Source organism: Periplaneta americana, chromosome 13 (genome assembly GCF_040183065.1).
Source record: "Periplaneta americana isolate PAMFEO1 chromosome 13, P.americana_PAMFEO1_priV1, whole genome shotgun sequence".
In the NCBI taxonomy this organism is placed as follows: Eukaryota; Metazoa; Arthropoda; class Insecta; order Blattodea; family Blattidae; genus Periplaneta; species Periplaneta americana.
In genome coordinates, this window is record NC_091129.1 from 148,280,129 (window position 1) to 148,298,902 (window position 18,774).

At 36.5% G+C, this 18,774-nt stretch overlaps 1 protein-coding gene across 3 annotated transcripts in view; it reads left to right on the forward strand.

The window, feature by feature from the left end:
• The window catches only part of Hr39 (Nuclear hormone receptor FTZ-F1 beta), a 383,352-nt gene that overhangs the window by 144,229 nt on the left and 220,349 nt on the right, over positions 1–18,774 (forward strand). Inside the window, exon 1 of one of the 3 annotated variants that reach the window (XM_069844465.1) lies at positions 16,981–17,646. The exons of the other annotated variants lie outside the window; for them this stretch is intronic. The gene's annotated coding sequence lies outside the window, so the exon portion shown is untranslated. Of the gene's footprint in view, positions 1–16,980; positions 17,647–18,774 lie in introns of those variants that run through there. 3 annotated transcript variants of the gene reach the window in all.

The following is an 18,774-nucleotide window of genomic DNA, read 5'->3' on the forward strand; positions in this document are numbered from 1 at the left end:
GTAGCATATATGGAAAGTGATTCTATGGAATTTCTGGTTTTATTACAAACAATGAATGAACAAGAAATAATGTTACGGCCTCTTTGCTGCAAAATATACGATGACCAAATAGCTTTTTTATGCCAACAGAATAAATCTAGTAGGCTGTGATCGGAAACGAGAACGCCAAAGTTAAACTTGTCCAGCTCTCACGTTCTCGTTCCCGGCCTCCGGAAAACTCGTTAAATTGTAAATGCTCACATATAAATACATCTGTTTTAACAATTTTTCCTTTCTCGTTGTCGTTTCTGTTCCCGGTTTATTGTGGACCAGCTTCAACAGGGAACTGAGAGGGCCGTTCCGGAAGTTTTGGCAAGGAGAAAAATCCCGCCATCACCCGGGATTGAATCCGGGACCTTCCAGTCCGTACCTTAACAGAAAATATGTTGCACTTTGAAGTTCATGTCTTAATTGCTATTGAAATAATTGTTGAATTAATGCGGATGTACTTAATGTAGCTCATAATATTGTTCCAGTCCACACCTGTGGAGTAACTGACAGCGCGTCTGGCCGCGAAACCAGGTGGCTCCGGGTTCGAATCCCGGTTGGGGCAAGTTACCTGGTTGAGGTTTTTTCCGGGCTTTTCCCTCAACCCAATACGAGCAAATGCTGGGTGACTTTCGGTGCTGGACCCCGGACTCATTTCACCGTCATTATCACCTTCATCTCATTCAGACGCTAAATAACCTGAGATGTTGATACAGCGTCGTAAAATAACCTAATAAAAAATATTGTTGCAGAGGAAAATATGATTTACTAACCGTACCCGTGCGCTCCGCTGCACCTGTTAGAAATAAATATAAAGTAAATACATAATTAAAATAGAACGTTTGATCCAGGGAACAACTTTTACAACAGCGCAAGATAATCTGCTTCGCTCATTACCCAATTTTTTTGCATTTCATTTATTACATATATATTTTATGTATTTTAGCACGATTCAATTGAGCATAGTTAAAATTTGAATTATAAAATAATGGATTGCTAAGCTAACGTACTATTACTGCATACTAAATCAATACACTCTCGTTGTTCGTTAATTCTCTGAGATTAAAATGAGTGTACATAGACATTATTTTAAGAAATATAGAAAATGAATGTACAAAATAGCCTATCAAATTTTCTGTGCATAAGAAGCTATTTTAATCTTACCTGTCCTCGATTTACTCAGACGTTACTGTAATAACATTATAGCAATATGTCCCTCTAGAGAAACTACACTTTCCAATGGTGAAATAATTAATTATACAAATAGGTTAATTTAGCTTCTGATACTACTTCATACAAACACAGAAACATTCTCTGTAGGCTATGTTTAATAGTTTTCTATTGTTGATGTCCAAGGCCCCTGTTTCGATTGTTGTTGTCCAAGGCCCCTTATAGACGAAGTCATTGGTTCGTAATTCATTGCACCGTCTTAGATGGCGTTATTTTAATTTTAAAACTCATATATCTCATGAAATATCAGTCCTATCAAAATTTTGTAAAGAATAAAACTGATCGGAAATCATTTTTAAAGAAACTTTTGTTATGTAACATTTTTCACAAAAATCAATAATAAGCGAGATATTTCGATTTATTTAATTCAGGCCCCCTTATAACCCCCCTTTTAAATAAAGTACTTTGAATGCCATATAGCCTAAAATATAAGTTACAACGAACTTAATTTATATTCCAATTTTCATATAAATGAGTTCAGCCATTATCGCGTGAAAAGATAACAAACATACAGACAGACATACAAACAAAAATTTCAAAAATGCGATTTTCGGTTTCAGGGTGGTTAATTATATATGTTAGGACCAATAATTTTTGGAAAATCGAAAATTACCAGAAAAATTTCGGCTACAGATTTATTATTAGTATGGATTGTTATGGTCTTTTTCTTGTACAACAGCGGTTTGTGAAGAGATTCAAGAAGGCGATACGTGATAGTTGTGATGCTCCTTCGAGTATGCAATTAACAAACTCGCCTAGGCCAAATTCTTTCCCTCGCATCTGGTCTATGAATAGTGCCTGCGCGGCCGGGTGGGTCAGTGCAGTGCATATTGGAAGCTAGCCCGAGTGCGTGTGTGCGTCGGTCGTAACAAGGTAGTAGCACCACGCAGCAAGCACCTGTCCTGGAAGAACGAGCCGGTGCGGTTATGTTCCTAGCAGGTTTCTATACTATCCATCGTGGAGACATTGCTATGCTTACTCTGTTCATCATTCTTATCTTTTTACGGCTTTCGCAGTTGACGTTACACAGTCAGTTATACGTTATACTCAACGTGAAGAATACCTGCGGAGTTACTCCTTCTTTTTATTTCTTTCTTTCTTTGATTTTATTTCGTTTCCTCTATTTCGTGCCTTTTATTTTTAGTTGTTTCTTTCTCTTTTATTTTCCATTTTTATTACTTTTCTTTTTACAAGTAGTATCTTTATTATTTTCTTTTTTGAAGTTTTTATTTCATTATTCCTTTTCTTTTCTTACCAATTTGACTTTCTTTTTACTTATAATTTTCAACTTTTTCTTTTTCACTTGTTTCTATTTATTTTTCAGTGGTTGTTTTCTTTTACTTACACTTCTTTACACAGGGAAAGGTAAAGTGGGTCCCAAACACAAAGCATGCTGTAAATTGGGTTCCCCGGGACTAAAAGTGTATGAATAACCTACATTGGGTACCAGCAGACAAACACAGTAATTTATGTATTAAAGGAGGTTTGCTGATGATATGGCGTTGATAGCAGAAGAGGAGATGATACTAAGGAATATGACAGCTGTGAGCAGTACGAGATAAAGACGAAGACCATGGTCATAGGAAGAAAAGTAAAGACGATATACTTGCGAATTCAAACGGAGAATAGCAATGGTAAATGAAGCTTTTAATAGAAAAAGGAGCATCTTTCGCTGACCTCTGGAGAAAGAACTAAGGAAAAGATAGTGAAGTGCTGTGTATGGAGTGTAGCATTGTATGGGGCAGAAACATGGATATTACAACGAAGTGAAGAGAAGCGACTAGAAACATTTGAAATGTGGATATGGAGAAGAATGGAGCGTGTGAAATGGACAGACAGAATAAGAAATGAAGCTGTGTTGGAAAGAGTGGGTGAAGAAAGAATGATGCTGAAACTGATCAGGAAGAGGAAAAGAAATTGGTTGGATCACTAGTTGAGAAGAAACTGCCTTTTAAAGGATGTACTGAAAGGAATGGTGAAGGGGAGAAAAGTTCGAGGCAGATAAAGATATCAATTGATATGCGACATTAAGATATATGGATCATGTGCGGAGAGTAAGAGGAAGGCAGAAAATAGTAAAGACTGGAGAATGCTGGGTTTGCATTGAAAGACCTGTCCTTGGGCAGAACAGTATGAATGAATGAGTAGCTTTTACTAGTCGAGGTAATTATGTAGCCCGTGACTAGCAAATTCTGTTTAATTCACGAACTGCAAATATTTTTTCCACTTCCACATTTTACGTAATAAAAATATAGTAGTAGAGTCAGAAAGTACCGGAACTTCGGGTGGAAACGCCATGCTCTATAGGCAACTTCTCTGCCTTGTACGTGTGGCATGTGACCTATTGTCCAGGCGTATAGACTGAGTGCGAACATGTGTAGATACCCATTTACACAACACCGCCTTCAAAGTACGCCCTGGGTAGTGACACACTTCTGCCAGCGTCCATAGCACTTCTCGAAACATTCCTGCAGTCCATCTTTGGTCACTTCCCACAGAGCGCTTGTCGCATGAATTTTCACCTCTTCGGCTGACGCAAACCGCCGTCTCTTGAGTAGGGATTCGACCTTTGGAAATAAGTAGGCCTAGAAATATTCGCCGACCACTGGCATACTGCTTTAACAGTTGGAACATGGAAATTTAATAGTTTGTTATCAGCAGACTTCGAGACTTTGGACCCGATACAATAAGTTTACTGTGCTAGTACTATAGGTTGTTGACTCGCTGCAGGTAGTGAAAGGTAAAGATGTGTTGAGGTAACAACGTTGCTGTTTAGAGTAGAGTACGGTAATATGGGGAAACGCATACATCTGGACATTCTGAAAGTAAATATACATTACACAATGACAATATCAAAAGAATGTGAAAAGCATTTATTCTCCTGTCTTTTATAAGCATTTGTGTTTAATTATACACAGTGCTAATGGTGGAAATAAGCAAGTAGCAATTTAAATTTCTTCATTTATCCTATTAGTCGTCTTAGGAAGTGCAGTTACAGTACCGAACTGCCATGTACTACAATACACATTTTCAGTGTCTCAAATGTAAATCTTTTTCAGTTGTCTACCAAACACAGTTTGTACTGTGAAAAGATGCGCTCTACGTCGCATGACTTCATAGGAGCAAAACGAAAAAACCTAACATCATTGCAGTCTCTAAGAGAATGTCCTTCATTCTCGGGTGATTCTATGTCCACTAATTTGCTGTTTATATTACACAATGTTCCATATCCGTTATTTTTACATACAATTGATTTCCACTTCTGTTTTACACGTTCAGTAACCGGTGTACTTGGTGTCTCATTAATTCCCTGTGTCATTTCCTCAACTAATTTGAGGGCTTCTGGCATCTCTTGCTCTGACTTTTCTAACCGTGTAATAGTTTCAGACATAGTTTGAAAATGAATTTGTATGAAAACCAAATTATTCATCAGAACCTTCAAATCCAGAGCGTTTTCATTTGCGTATTTGTTGGCATCCATTCTACAGTACCCCCACCCACTGTACGCTTTACCACTTATACTCAGTACGCCGTTATGCAGATTTCCCACTGAACTGCTCTATCGGGTCTGAAGTCTCGAAGCCTAGTTATCAGCGTCAATATCTGTAAAATTTAAAAGCAGGTAAAAATTTAATGAAACTGATTTGACGAATTCACACGTAGAAATTTCTCCTTTTTGTGTTCAGCGTAATTTTTCCTCTAAGAACTGTTCCTTTCCATTTCTACTTTGAATCCGTTTTCCAGTTAAAATGTACAGTTTTTATTGCAAAACTTTCATAAGTAATTGAAATTAAAAATAATTGATAAGTGAATTGTGGCGAGAATGGAAAAATATTCATTGGCCAACTATTGGTTATTCTATTTGTAGAGGCAGAAAATTCAGACCAAAGAGAAAGAGGCAGTCTGGCATCTGGAGCGGTGTGTTTTTCGAAGATATAGAGTAATTCGTGAAGTTTTCAGATTTATTATCACCAGGTGATTGGATCGGCCATAAGTCTTCGATGCAGCAGTTCTTGACATTATTAGAAGGTAGAAATGGTAGTTCAAAAAAGTATTTCAGATATTTGCCACATACTATTTTTGATATAAAAGGTGGGTCAAAAGTCGCTTTCCCTAATATTCGTTCTTAGATTTATACTTCTACATATATACAGATGTCATAACTTGAATAAACAAATAGCTGGTGTAATAATTGGTGGATTGACAACCATGTTCGTGCGTCAACTTTTTCCGATGGCATGTCTTGAGAACGGCCCTCGTTTTGCGAAATGCAGTTAATATGACAACAGAATGGAGCACTACCTCATTTTGGTGTAGGAGTGAGGGACTTCTTGAACCAGCAATTGCATGAATGGATTGGCCGTCGTGGCACAACAGAAAGGCCATCCAGATCATGCGACCTGACGCCGTGTGATATCCTGAACAGTAATGTTTTTGCTCAGAATTCGCAGGATCTGCATCAGTTGCGATAGATAATCAAATAATCATTCGTGAAAAACAATGAAAATCGTGAGTTATGTTCTACCATATGTAAATGAGTTTCTAAACATTGTGAATTTTTTTTTTTTTTGGTAACTCTATAGCATCTACTAGATGCTTTATGATTGTGCTAACAGATGGAGTTACTTGTCAACAATGTGACGCTGAAACGTGTGTTCAGGTTACTGCCCAGCGACAGTCCTGATGTATTTTTATATTTGTGATGATTGGTTACTTAATATTAACCCCGCACACTCACACTCACATTCATACAAATTTCCAGACTCTAGACACCCAGGAAATTCTTCTTCTTCAAGAAAAATTCACCGAGCGCCGAGCCCGGGACCTCCTGATCTGGAAGCCAGCATGCTGACCAACAGACCACGGAGGCAGTCATTGCGAATTGTATATCGAGAAACAAGGCCTCCATTTTGAAGAAAATCTATGTACTCAAATGTAAATTAAATATAAGGATGTGTTTGGGGAAAGCGACTTTTGACCCACCTTGTATGTCAAAGAAAGAACAATAATATTGTTTGTATAATATATCTGAAGTGTGATAAGTGTAATGTTACTAATCAATGTCCATACCTGTGGAGTAACGGTCAGCGCGTCTGGCCGCGAAACAGGTGGCCCGGGTTCGAATCCCGGTCGGGGCAAATTACCTCGTTGAGGTTTTTTTTCCGGGCTTTTTCCTCAACGAGCAAATGCTGGGTAACTTTCGGTGCTGGACCCCGACTCATTTCACCGGCATTATCACCTTCATTTCATTCAGACGCTAAATAACCTAGATGTTGGTACAGCGTCGTAAAATAACCCAATAAAATAAAAAAAAAATATATAGTAATCGATGTATGCAGTGGAGAGGGAAAGAAACTGGCCAGCGTACCCCATTATCTCTTGGCTTAGTTGCCTCATGAGTGATGCCTTATTGGTGTCATCTATGAGGTTCAAATCTGTCTTCAGACAGCTGAGTAAACAACAATGTTATAAAAGTTATTTTATTCTTTCGCACATAGGCCCTACTCCATTTACGTTCATTACATTAAAAGAAGGTTTTTAAGAAAAGAGAATTGAACTTTAAGCATAAAATACACGATTAAATTAGTCATAAACAACAATGAAAGTGAGGAAATAGATAACCAGACACATCGTTTAGAGATAAATTATTGCTGAAGACTGCACTTTTTGCACCATATTGTTTATTACATCATCACTAAAAATACTGCTGATATGCATCGAGTGATCTTTAACAAACCACCTTGTTAATTATAATCTGATAATTACAGTCAACGATTTCGAAGATGAGCTAATGTGAACTATGACGTCAATGGGCACTTTTTCAACTCCTTTGTGAGAAGCGGAACTATTCCCAGGTATTACCATTGTTATTGCTTCTTTTATGAAAACTTCGTAGCATATACACGATGCAAAGCTCAAGTGTAAGGACTCAAAGAGTGTGGCACCTGAAGCATTGTTTTCCAATTGAAGGGGTGAGAATGAGATAGTCCAAAGCCACACTTTTAACAAAAATTGTTTTTGTACGAATTCATTTCTTACAGATACATAACATGGGGAAGCTACTAGTAGAATATTGTAAAAATTACTCAACAAATGGTCCCGCGCCGTGGCGTCGTGGTCTAAGGCATCCTGCCTGGAACTCGCGTTACGGAATGCGCGCTGGTTCGAATCCTCATGGGAGAAGAAATTTTCTCATGAAATTTCGGCCCGTGTATGGGACCGGTGCCCACCCAGCATCGTGAGGCACTTGGGGAGTTACGATAGGTAGCGAAATCCGGTTACGCAAACCAGCTATAACGGCTGGGGGGCTCATCATGCTAACCACACGATACCTCCATTCTGGTTGGATGATCGTCCACCTCTGTTTCGGCATGTGGTCGTGAGGCCAGCAGCCGGTTGGTCGAGCTTGGCCCTTCGTGGGCTGTAGCGCCACGGATTATTATTATTATTATTATTATTATTATTATTATTATTATTATTATTATTATTATTATTATTATTATTATTGCTCAACAAATGACGTAAGTACAGAATGGGTTAAAAGTCGCTTTCCCTAAACACTTTTTTACATTTAATTACATTCAATTTACATTTGACCACACATTCCTTTACAGATTTTGTTAAAAATGGAGGCCCTGTTTCTCGATACACAATGTGTTCTTACTGTGCTTCCACCAACGTTGTAGCACAAAAACAAGTTGCTCTGTGGTTAATTTACGATTAATTGTAAGAAACTAGCAGTTATTGCATAGAGACGCAATCCAATGCAATAAAACAAAACAACAACAATAACGAAACATGACATCGGAGAGACAGTTGACGCACGAACATGGTTGTCAACCCACCACATATTACATCAGCTATTTGTTTATTAAAGTTATGAAATCTATATATGTGTACAAGAAAGTACACGTATCAGCGAACGTATCAGCTGTGCGTAGTGTACCTGGCAGGTCTTCGGGCAGTAACCTCTGTCGACGTTGTGACAGGGAGGTTGAAACCCTTGCCCATGTCCTGGGGACCTGTCCACACGGTGAACTTCTACGAAATACGCGGCATCATACAGTACGATCTATAATAGCAACTGCCTTAAGGAACAAAGGTTATTCAGTATATGAAGAAGTACACGGCATATCCAGTGAGGGCAGTAATCGAAGAATCGACATAATTGCATTTAAACCTCCCTCTCTTGAAGGTTACATCATAGACCCTACTGTGAGACTCGAATCGCACGAACACCAGCCAGAAGAAGTACACGAGGAAAAAAAGAATATATATATGAACCTTCCATCAGTTTTTAAAAGGATAAATACCATCTGGAATCCATCGTCATTACGGGACTAATTATAGGAGCCCGTGGGACCATACTCCAGTTCCTAGTCGACTTCTGTAAATCTTTTGGCCTGCATGAAAATATTTTAAGAGATCTAACAATTGCAACACTCAAAGGCTCAATAGCTATTTTCAGGCATCATGCATATGGACCATGACTAATTCGCATCTCCTTGACGTTACTTCGTTTAATATCATGTGTTTCAATATAATTCAAATTGTTATTTTTCACTCTAACAACAATTTATCACTAGGCCTCAAGGCATTTTACTCTATTGTATCATGGTACTCTTTGTCGTTGGCAACCTGTAGTGGTTACAGGAAGAAATTAAATAAATAAAAAAAGTATAATTGTTAAAACAATAACAACAAACAAACAAAAAATTTCATAATAAACATAACGAAAAATGGACTCTCTTGCTATAATTATTAATACACAAATTCATAATGTTAATAAAATTAAACCAAAAGAAATTAAATCACTATCAAACAAGTATGAAACCTAAGAACGAATATTGGGGAAAGTGACTTTTGACCCAACTTGTATATTATCGTCAAGTGAGCTGTAGGCCTACTGCCTGGTAATAGATGGTTGTATATGCTTCAGAATATCGGATTAATCGGATTATAACTAAGTTAATTACAGATAGAAGTTTTTGAGAAGTCGCTGAATGTGGAATGAACACAAAAAATCGAAGAATAAAACATTTTTATCCGTGCAGAAAAAATTAATTATATCAAAAACTTTTGTGACCATATTCAAAGAATCATCGATCAATAAAATCTAATTGATATGTTATACAGCGTGAACCGTAAATAATGTCATTAATTTGAGGGGTTTATTCTTTGGGATGTTCCAAACAAAAAAGTTGAATACAATTTTATTCGTTTTTGCTTCCTTTTCATAGCGTGTTTTGGGAAAGCCATTGATTTAATTCCCAGTATGCTCAGTCAATGTAATAGAACAGTGTATTACGATAATGATTGAAAGAATTTATTTTCGTTCCTTAAATTTGTAGAAATTTGATCCGAACAAATGCAACTTTTCATTCTGAAAAGGAAGAACTTCAAGGTGCAGTTTTTTTTTTTTCTGGAGACACGTTTGGCGTAAAATTTAAACCGTGTTGAAGAAATGACTCATGCTGTGTTTAGTCTGAAGTGTTATCGCTAACCGGAAAAACAATCTACTCTGAGTTATTATTAGTGAGAAAGCAAGTGAACATGAATATTCTAAAACAAATACTGTATGTATGTGTGTGTATGTGCAAGACACACGCAATACTTTGTGAATGTGCGTCGTAATTTCGATGCCAAAAATAGTTTCGTAGAAATATTCGAATTACACAATTTGTCAAGTAAATATGTGATAAAAATTTGTGGTAACGAAATTTTTTACATGATGTCAAAATCTGTGCCCCCCCCTTTTTTTATGATCAGTGCTTGTACGATAATCGGGTCGGTATTTGAGTAGAAGACTGCATTTTGAAAGATATGATAATTTCTTTTTATTGGCTTCACTCTGTAGTGAATTGACGGAAGATAAGAAAACTTGCGACTATTTCACGAAGAATAAGGCAACAACGCACACTTAAAATTTATCAGTAAACTAGATTAGGAAGATATTCAATGATCATGTGATTAATCGAGAATTGAGGCCGCCTTGATTCCTCAGATCTGACTGCTATTGTATGCAGTGGGAAAACCTAAAGATAAAACGTGTAAGAAACAGTCCACAGACATTGCATGAATTAAAGAACGACTCTAAGGTGCGCGACATTGGGTGTAGTGTTCTATTTTACAGTAGATAGTCCTTGTTAACAATATTTATATCACTTACTTACAAATGGCTTACAAGGAACCCGGAGGTTTATAGCCGCCCTCACATAAGCCCGCCATCCGTCCCTATCCTGTGCAAGATTAATCCAGTCTCTGCACTCATATCCCATTGCCTTCAAATCCATTTTAATATTATCCTCCCATCTACGTCTCAGCCTCCCCAAAGGTCCTTTTTCCTCCAGCCTCCCAACTAACACTCTATATGCATTTCTGGATTCGCCCATACGTGCTACATGCCCTGCTCATCTCAAACGTCTGGATTTAATGTTCCTAATTATGTCAGGTGAAGAATACAATGCGTGCAGTTCTGTGTTGTGTAACTTTCTCCTTTCTCCTGTAACTTCATCCCTCTTAGCCCCAAATATTTTCCTAAGCACCTTATTCTCGAACATCCTTAACCTCTGTTCCTATCTTAAAGTGAGAGTCCAAGTTTCAAAATTATACAGAACAACCGGTAATATAACTGTTTTATAAATTCTAACTTTCAGATTTTTTGAGAGCAGACTGGATGACAAAAGCTTCTCAACCGAATAATAACAGGCATTTCCCATATTTATTCTGTGTAATTTCTTCCCGTGTGTCATATTTCCATTTCGTACAATATTCTGGTTACGAGACATCATATACTTTGTCTTTTCGGGGTTGATTTCCAAACCTATCTCTTTACTTGCTTCAAGTAAAATTCCCGTGTTTTCCCTAATAGTTTGTGAATTTTCTCCTAACATATTCACGTCATCCGCATAGACAAGCAGCTGATGTAACCTGTTCAATTCCAAACCCTGTCTGTTATCCTTAACTTTCCTAAGGACATATTCTAGAACAAGGTTAAAAAGTAAAGGTGATAGTGCAACTCCTTGCTTTAGCCCACAGTGAATTGGAAAAGCATCCTACAGAAACTGACCTATACGGACTCTGCTGTATGTTTCACTGTGACACATTTTAATTAATCGAACTAGTTTCTTGGGAATACCAAATTCAATAAGAATGTCATATAAAACTTTTCTCTTAACCGATCATATGCCTTTTTGAAATCTATAAATAACTGGTGTACGAGTACTGTACCCTTATACTCCCATTTTTTCTCCAATATCTTCGAATATAAAAAATCATATCAATAGGCGATCTACCACATATATTTCTATCACTAAGGTATAATTTGCCATTCTATTGAAGATTATCCATTTATGCATTTAAATTTTAAATATTGTTCGAAAATATTGGCAAATAGGAAATTTAACAATCTTCGGTATTTTTTTATGTTATCCTTGGCAAAATAAGTTTTTGCTTGTCTTTTAGCCGGTTTCTAGTTTTCTGCGAAGCAGTGAGTCATATTGAATTCGCTTTTGCAGAGCGACAGAAGGTCGCTTGTTCGATTGGCGATAAGGTACTAGGTACGACTTGTTCGTGATAGCCATTCTTCCTTGATCTGCTCTGAAATCGACACACCTTTGTGGCGACATTTTCATGACGATAAAATGTAAGAAGGTGATTAATGTCATGCAGCCCTATTTTTCATTGAACTTCTGAAAACGTCAAAATACCGTAATCTGTCTCTATGTAACGCACTCGTAACATTTAATAATTTCTTCCATAGCGGTTATTCATAATCCAAAGTAGATCAAATTATCTATACTAATAATAAATCTGTAGCCGAAATTTTTCTGGTAATTTTCGATTTTCCAAACATAATTGGTCCTAACATATATAATTAACAATCCTGAAACCGAAAATCGCTTTTTTGAAATTTTTGTTTGTATGTCTGTCTGTCTGTCTGTCTGTCTGTCTGTCTGGATGTTTGTTACCTTAACGGATTTCGATGAAAATTAGAATATAAATTAAGTTCGTTGTAACTTAGATTTTAGGCTATAAGGCATTCAAAATACGTTATTTGAAAGGGAGGTTATAAGGTAGCCTGAATTAAATAAATTGAAATATCTCGCTTATTATTGATTTTTGTGAAAAATGTTACATAACAAAAGTTTCTTTAAAAATCATTTCCGATAAGGTTTACTCTTTGAAAAATTTTGATAGGACTGATATTTAAGGAGATAAATGAGTTTTAAAATTAAAATAACTGCCATCTAAGGCGGTGTAATGAAATAAAAAACAAATGACTTCGCCTATAAGGGACCTTGGACAACAACAATCGAAAGCTATGACACATAGCCTACAGAGAGTGTTTCTGTGTTTGTATGAAGTAATATCGGAAGCTAAATTAACCGATTTGTATAATTATTCTTTCACCATTTGAAAGTGTAGTTTCTCTAGATGGACATAATGCTATAATGTTATTACCTACAGTAACTTGTGAGTGAATTGAGGACAGGTAAGATTAAAATAGCTTCTTATGCACAGAAAACTTAATAGGCTATTCTGTATACCTATTCGTTCCCTGTATTTCTTAAAATAATGTTTATGTAAGTTACATCCGTTATCAACACACTTTTATATAATATAATATAATATAATATAATATAATATAATATAATATAATATAATATAATATAATATAATATAATATAATATAATATAATATAATATAATATAATTTAAGTTATAGAAGTTATTTGAAGGGTTCAGAACCATAATGGGCCAAGCGCCATTTACTGAATACGTAGAAAACAAGGTTAAAATTAAGTTATTATCATAATTCAATGGGAATATATAGCAAGTAAAATAAAGTATACACATTAAATCTATATGATTTCAATGTTCATTAAACTTGGTTGCATGTAATAAAAATTAAGAAACAAGTTAAAGGAATTGTCATTGCACCAAATGAGTGGTCTCTGGACCAAAATGACCGCATTTTAATTATTTAAATACAATTTAAATTAAGTAAGATATTAAACGATTTATCCTCCTATCAAACACGGATGTTCCCTGGATCAAATGTCCTATTTTAATTATCTAATTACTTTATATTTATTTCTAACGATTGCAGCGGAGCGCACGGGTACGGCTAGTTCTGAATAAAGCATTAGTAATGCATTCGAATTTGAAAAACACATAATCTAGCGAATATAAGAAAATGACAGTAAGTACGTACTTTCCCTTCAGTGACAACCACGATGGCTTATTGTTAGCACACTGGGCTTATAAGCTAGGGAATCCGTATTCGAATCCTGGTTGATCCCCCCTGAATTTATAATTTGTGTTCTGAAAGCCCGTGGTCCAGGCAATACAGGGTTTTTCTCCGGATACTCTGATTCTCCTTTGACACCCCACCAATAAAATTCTCTCTCGTCATTTATTACGAGTGCAGTGTACAGCTGGAACTAAAAACCGCCTAGCGAGAGAAACATAAACGTCTGGCAGGAGGCGAGACCTGGCATATGAGCTGTGCGAGAGGGGAAAGAATGAACTATCAGAAAGAGAGTTTATTTCATGGTGGTTATTATTATTATTATTATTATTATTATTATTATTATTATTATTATTATTATACGAATCTGTAGACACAGAAGTTCATCGCAGACTAAAACTTATTTTCCTTTTCAATACATTTGTGATAGACCCTAATAATAATAATGATGAAAATAATAATAATAATAATAATAATAATAATAATAATAATAATAATAATATAGTATTAACAATAACAATGTCTCCTTATTTACCACATCCCTCTTTATGTTGCGAGGTGTTTCGCAAATGGTTAAATAATTTATGAAATAATATATTTTCCTCCTGAACTTCTCGCATGTTATGTTTGTAATTAGGATTAGTATGATCTAATATTGAAGTTTATTTTGTCTGGCAACATCAAATTCATTGCTTTGACAAAACAATTTACGATTCACGAGACCTAACCTAAAAATGTATTTAGTTTGATCGCGTGAAATGATTAGTACGAATTCCGAAAACAGAATACCACTTCGAAATGTATAGCCTATTTAAAATACATAAAGACTTGCGTTTTTGGAGAAGTCGTTACCAAGCTATTTCCTCTCTTTGGATATTTTAATAAAAATCTAAACACGAAATAAATTCATTAAAATGTGAAATATATTTCTGTCCATGTTCTATATCAAGTCTATGAGCTGTATCATATTTAATTACATTTACCTGAATATAGAGTTGAATTGGAATCACAATGCAACAGAGCTGAATTGTGTATTGATATTAATACCGGTATTACTAATTAATTATTAATTCACAAGGTTAGGTACTTGCATTTTCATCAATTTCCTTTACTCCAAATCGAAATTATTGCTGCCAACATAACACAAAATAACTGCCAGTTCTAGTATTTGTCAATATCCGAAATTCGAAACTCAGTTGGTAAAAGAAAATTCAACTTGAGAGCTAGAAAATCACTACACTCCACTAGCATATGTAGTAGTAGGGGGAAAATGGTTAGGTTTCATTCCTGGGTTATTAAGTAAGCTGAAATGGTAAATTGCTAGGAATTACTTCCAAAATTTCTGATTTCCTGAAAAAAGAAAACCGTGTCATTGCAGAATAGTACAGGGACATCATTTTATTTTTACTTCAATTTTTATTGTACCTGAGTTTTTGTATGTACTTCACTCCCACCCCTTCTAGTAATGAAATTCAACCTTCCTCCACACAGATCCAAGACCGCATATACAGTCATAGTAGCCTTACGGTCATAGTAAACAGTACGTTCCAGAAATATGTTCGCGTTTTACAGTGACGAAAGAGCTTTCAATATTGAATCATTTTCGCACAGGTACTGTCGTCCATTTGCCTACGTCGTATCCCGGTTTCCCCCACCAGCTTTTATTCGCCAGCTAGTGGCTGGGCCGTCTTAGCGCTTTTCTGAGAACATTAATTTCTGTTAGAAATTGGACGTCTACGTAATATTATACAACTGTTTAAAATAACTTACATAAAAGGGCCTCGTTAAGTAATTAATTGTCACGTGATTTCCTCCCTTTCTACGACCCTACGACATAGCCACTTGGACGGACAGTAGATAGTATGTCTGAGTAATTTTATCTTTTCGGATCGGGCAGAAGTGAAGATTGAATTTACAGTACGTAAGGTACTCTTTTATAGAGTAGGTACAGAATTATTTCAACATGAGTTACTGATACGAAATACGAACCTGGTAATTGGAATTAGGTACAATAGTCTATAGTGCGATAATATGCACATTAGTACTGAAGCCTGTTTCGAAGTGCACTGCCACCATTTTAAAAAATGTGTTTAAATATCCATATTATGATTATTTTTCAATTTAACTTCATTCTCTATATTGTACGCTAATGTGCTGTAGACAGTATAATACATACTACATAATGAATACGTCCACATGGACAGCTCAGTTCGTGAGTAAAACACTCATTGTTAATACTGTACTGTATTTTGATTAAACAAAAACCCAATGAAAATGATCAGACTTAAAAGCGCAAAATTTCCTAGTTTACGTAAATGGATGAACTACTCTTCTTCCCTCCTATACCTAGTAAAGTGATTTGTTTGTATATTACGCCAGTATCATCGAACTCCAGTCGTGGAAGAGGGTAGCAAACGGCGTTGATCCAGAGATATAGGCAAGTAGTAGTAGTTAAGGGTTAAGGAACCCGAAGGTTCATTGCCGCCCTCACATAAGCCCGCCATCGGTCCCTATCCTGTGCAAGATTAATCCAGTCTCTATCATCATATACCACCTCCCTCAAATCCATTTTAATATTATCCTCCCATCTACGTCTCGGCCTCCCAGAAGGTCTTTTTCCCTCCGGTCTCCCAACTAACACTCTATATGCATTTCTGGATTCGCCCATACGTGCTACATGCCCTGCCCATCGCAAACGTCTGGATTTAATGTTCCTAATTATGTCAGGTGAAGAATACAATGCGTGCAGTTCTGCGTTGTGTAACTTTCTCCATTCTCCTGTAACTTCATCCCTCTTAGCCCCAAATACTTTCCTAAGCACGTTATTCTCAAACACCCTTAACCTATGTACCTCTCTCAGAGTGAGAGTCCAAGTTCCACAACCATAAAGAACAACCGGTAATGTAGCTGTTTTGTAAATTCTAACTTTCAGATTTTTTGACAGCAGACTGGATGATAAAAGCTTCTCAACCGAATAATAACACGCATTTCCCATATTTATTCTGCGTTTAATTTCCTCTCTAGTGTAATTTATATTTGTTACTGTTGCTCCAAGATATTTGAACTTCTCCACCTCTTCAAAAGATAAATCTCCAATTTTTATGTTTCCATTTCGTACAATATTCTGGTCACGAGACATAATCATATACTTTGTCTTTTCGGGATTTACTTCCAAACCGATCGCTTTACTTGCTTCAAGTAAAATTTCCTTAATCGTTTGTGGATTTTCTCCTAACATTTTCACGTCATCCGCATAGACAAGAAGCTGATGTATAGGCAAGTTAATATTTAAAAAGTTAGTAAAAATAAAATGATGTCCCTGTATTTCTGGAATAGTGGTAGCTTATGGAAGTGATAGCGCGATTAAGGTAAACGTTGTTGCAACCGGTAGTAGCGCCGCGTGCGGCTGGCAACGTTGCCCAACGAGTGAGTGGAAGGGGAGGGAGGGCTCGCTGCCTGCCTGGACGAAACGCAACCTTCACAAGGTGACAGGCCAGCCGAGCAACAGCAAGCCTCGAGCTACACTCACCAACCATTTCATGTCCATTTTTGCAGCTTAATTTCGCGTTTCCGTGTTGTATTCTTTCTTTCGAAACAGTCTGTGATTAAGCGAATATCTGATACTTACAAAGTAACTCCTCGTCTCTCTTCCAATCATCGCTTTACGTCCATTCTGCAGTAGAAAAAAAAACAAATGAGCATCAGTTTCTCACGTTTATTCATTTGTTTTCTTGCATCTAAGAATGATGCCGCGAATATTTAGTTTCTCGCGAATATTTGTTAAGTTTTGGCGTGTGAGTTGTGTGCGGCAGGTGACGTAGACATTATCCTGTTCTGGCAAGTGCAGGAAACAGCCAACGGGTTAAGTTCTTCACGTTAGACTTCAATGAAGTGACATACGAGCAAGTGTTTATGTAAGGTTGTGCGAGAGATGACTTAAGAAGTGCATTGTGAATCGTGGAATGTCGAGACGTCTTTGTTTCCGAGTGTCCGATTAATCACCGATGTTTGCTTGATGAATGTGTGAGTTAGTTCTATTAGAAGAGAGAACAAGTGTTTGGAATTTGTGACTGATTAGTGGATAACATATGGCTTTTTGCAGGTTAGGGGTGAGTTCGCGGCCATTTCACATTACGGTGAGTAACTCATTTAAAATAATTACATTTTGAAAGTATCAGTTCGAGGTGACGGATGCGTATCACAGAGAGAGAAATGTTAATGAAAATGTCAATTATGTATATGATTAAATATTTTTCTGTAAGTTGGTTACCTCCTAAATTGCTGTTTTGTGCTGCCATTTAGTATTTTCTACTTTTTTTCGTTTTTGGGAGAAAAAGACAAAATGTATGACGACAAAGTATGCTGTGAAAACGGATCGTTCAATGTTTTTTTTAGTAAGTTATTTTACGACGCTTTATCAACATCTAAGGTTATTTAGCGTCTGAATGAGATGAAGGTGATAATGCCGGTGAAATGAGTCCGGGGTCCAACACCGAAAGTTACCCAGCATTTGCTCATATTGGGTTGAGGGAAAACTCCGGAAAAAACCTCAACCAGGTAACTTGCCCCGACCGGGAATCGAACCCGGGCCACCTGATTTCGCAGCCAGACGCGCTGACCGTTACTCCACAGGTGTGGACTCGTTCAATGTTTTGTCGGCATAAATCACGTAATATTTTTATATGTACATTATCATTCATATTGTTTAATTTTTCGTTCGTTACATGCGGATAGGTATATAATATACATTATGAATATTTTTTAGTTTAATGAGAATGTATCACTACATGGCTGTTGTGGATTTTGAATTGCTGTACTTTAAAAAAATTGAGCATTTTAAACCGTGCTATTTCCTTAGATATCGTAGCCATGCACTGGGCATAAACTAATTGCAGGATTCTCGGATCTTGCGGTCAGCCAGAGACATTATTGTCAGATAGGACTCCACTCATTGTCTGTGGACGAGAGACAAATTAATTTTTCTCGATGTTACAATTTAATTTTTTTTCTAGCAAATTTTCGTTATAGCCACTGTTTTTCATTTATTTTTCATTTCTATAGTTCCTAAAATACCGTATTTGACTTTTGTATGTATGTATGTATGTATGTATGTATGTATGTATGTATGTATGTATGTATGTATCTCTTATTCATAATGCGAAAATGAGAATGATACCAAAATATTTTGGAAATTTTAATTGTTGATCCCTGATGCCAGAACTTGTTTCTCCAACCAGGTAACTTTGCCCGTCCGGGAATCGAAC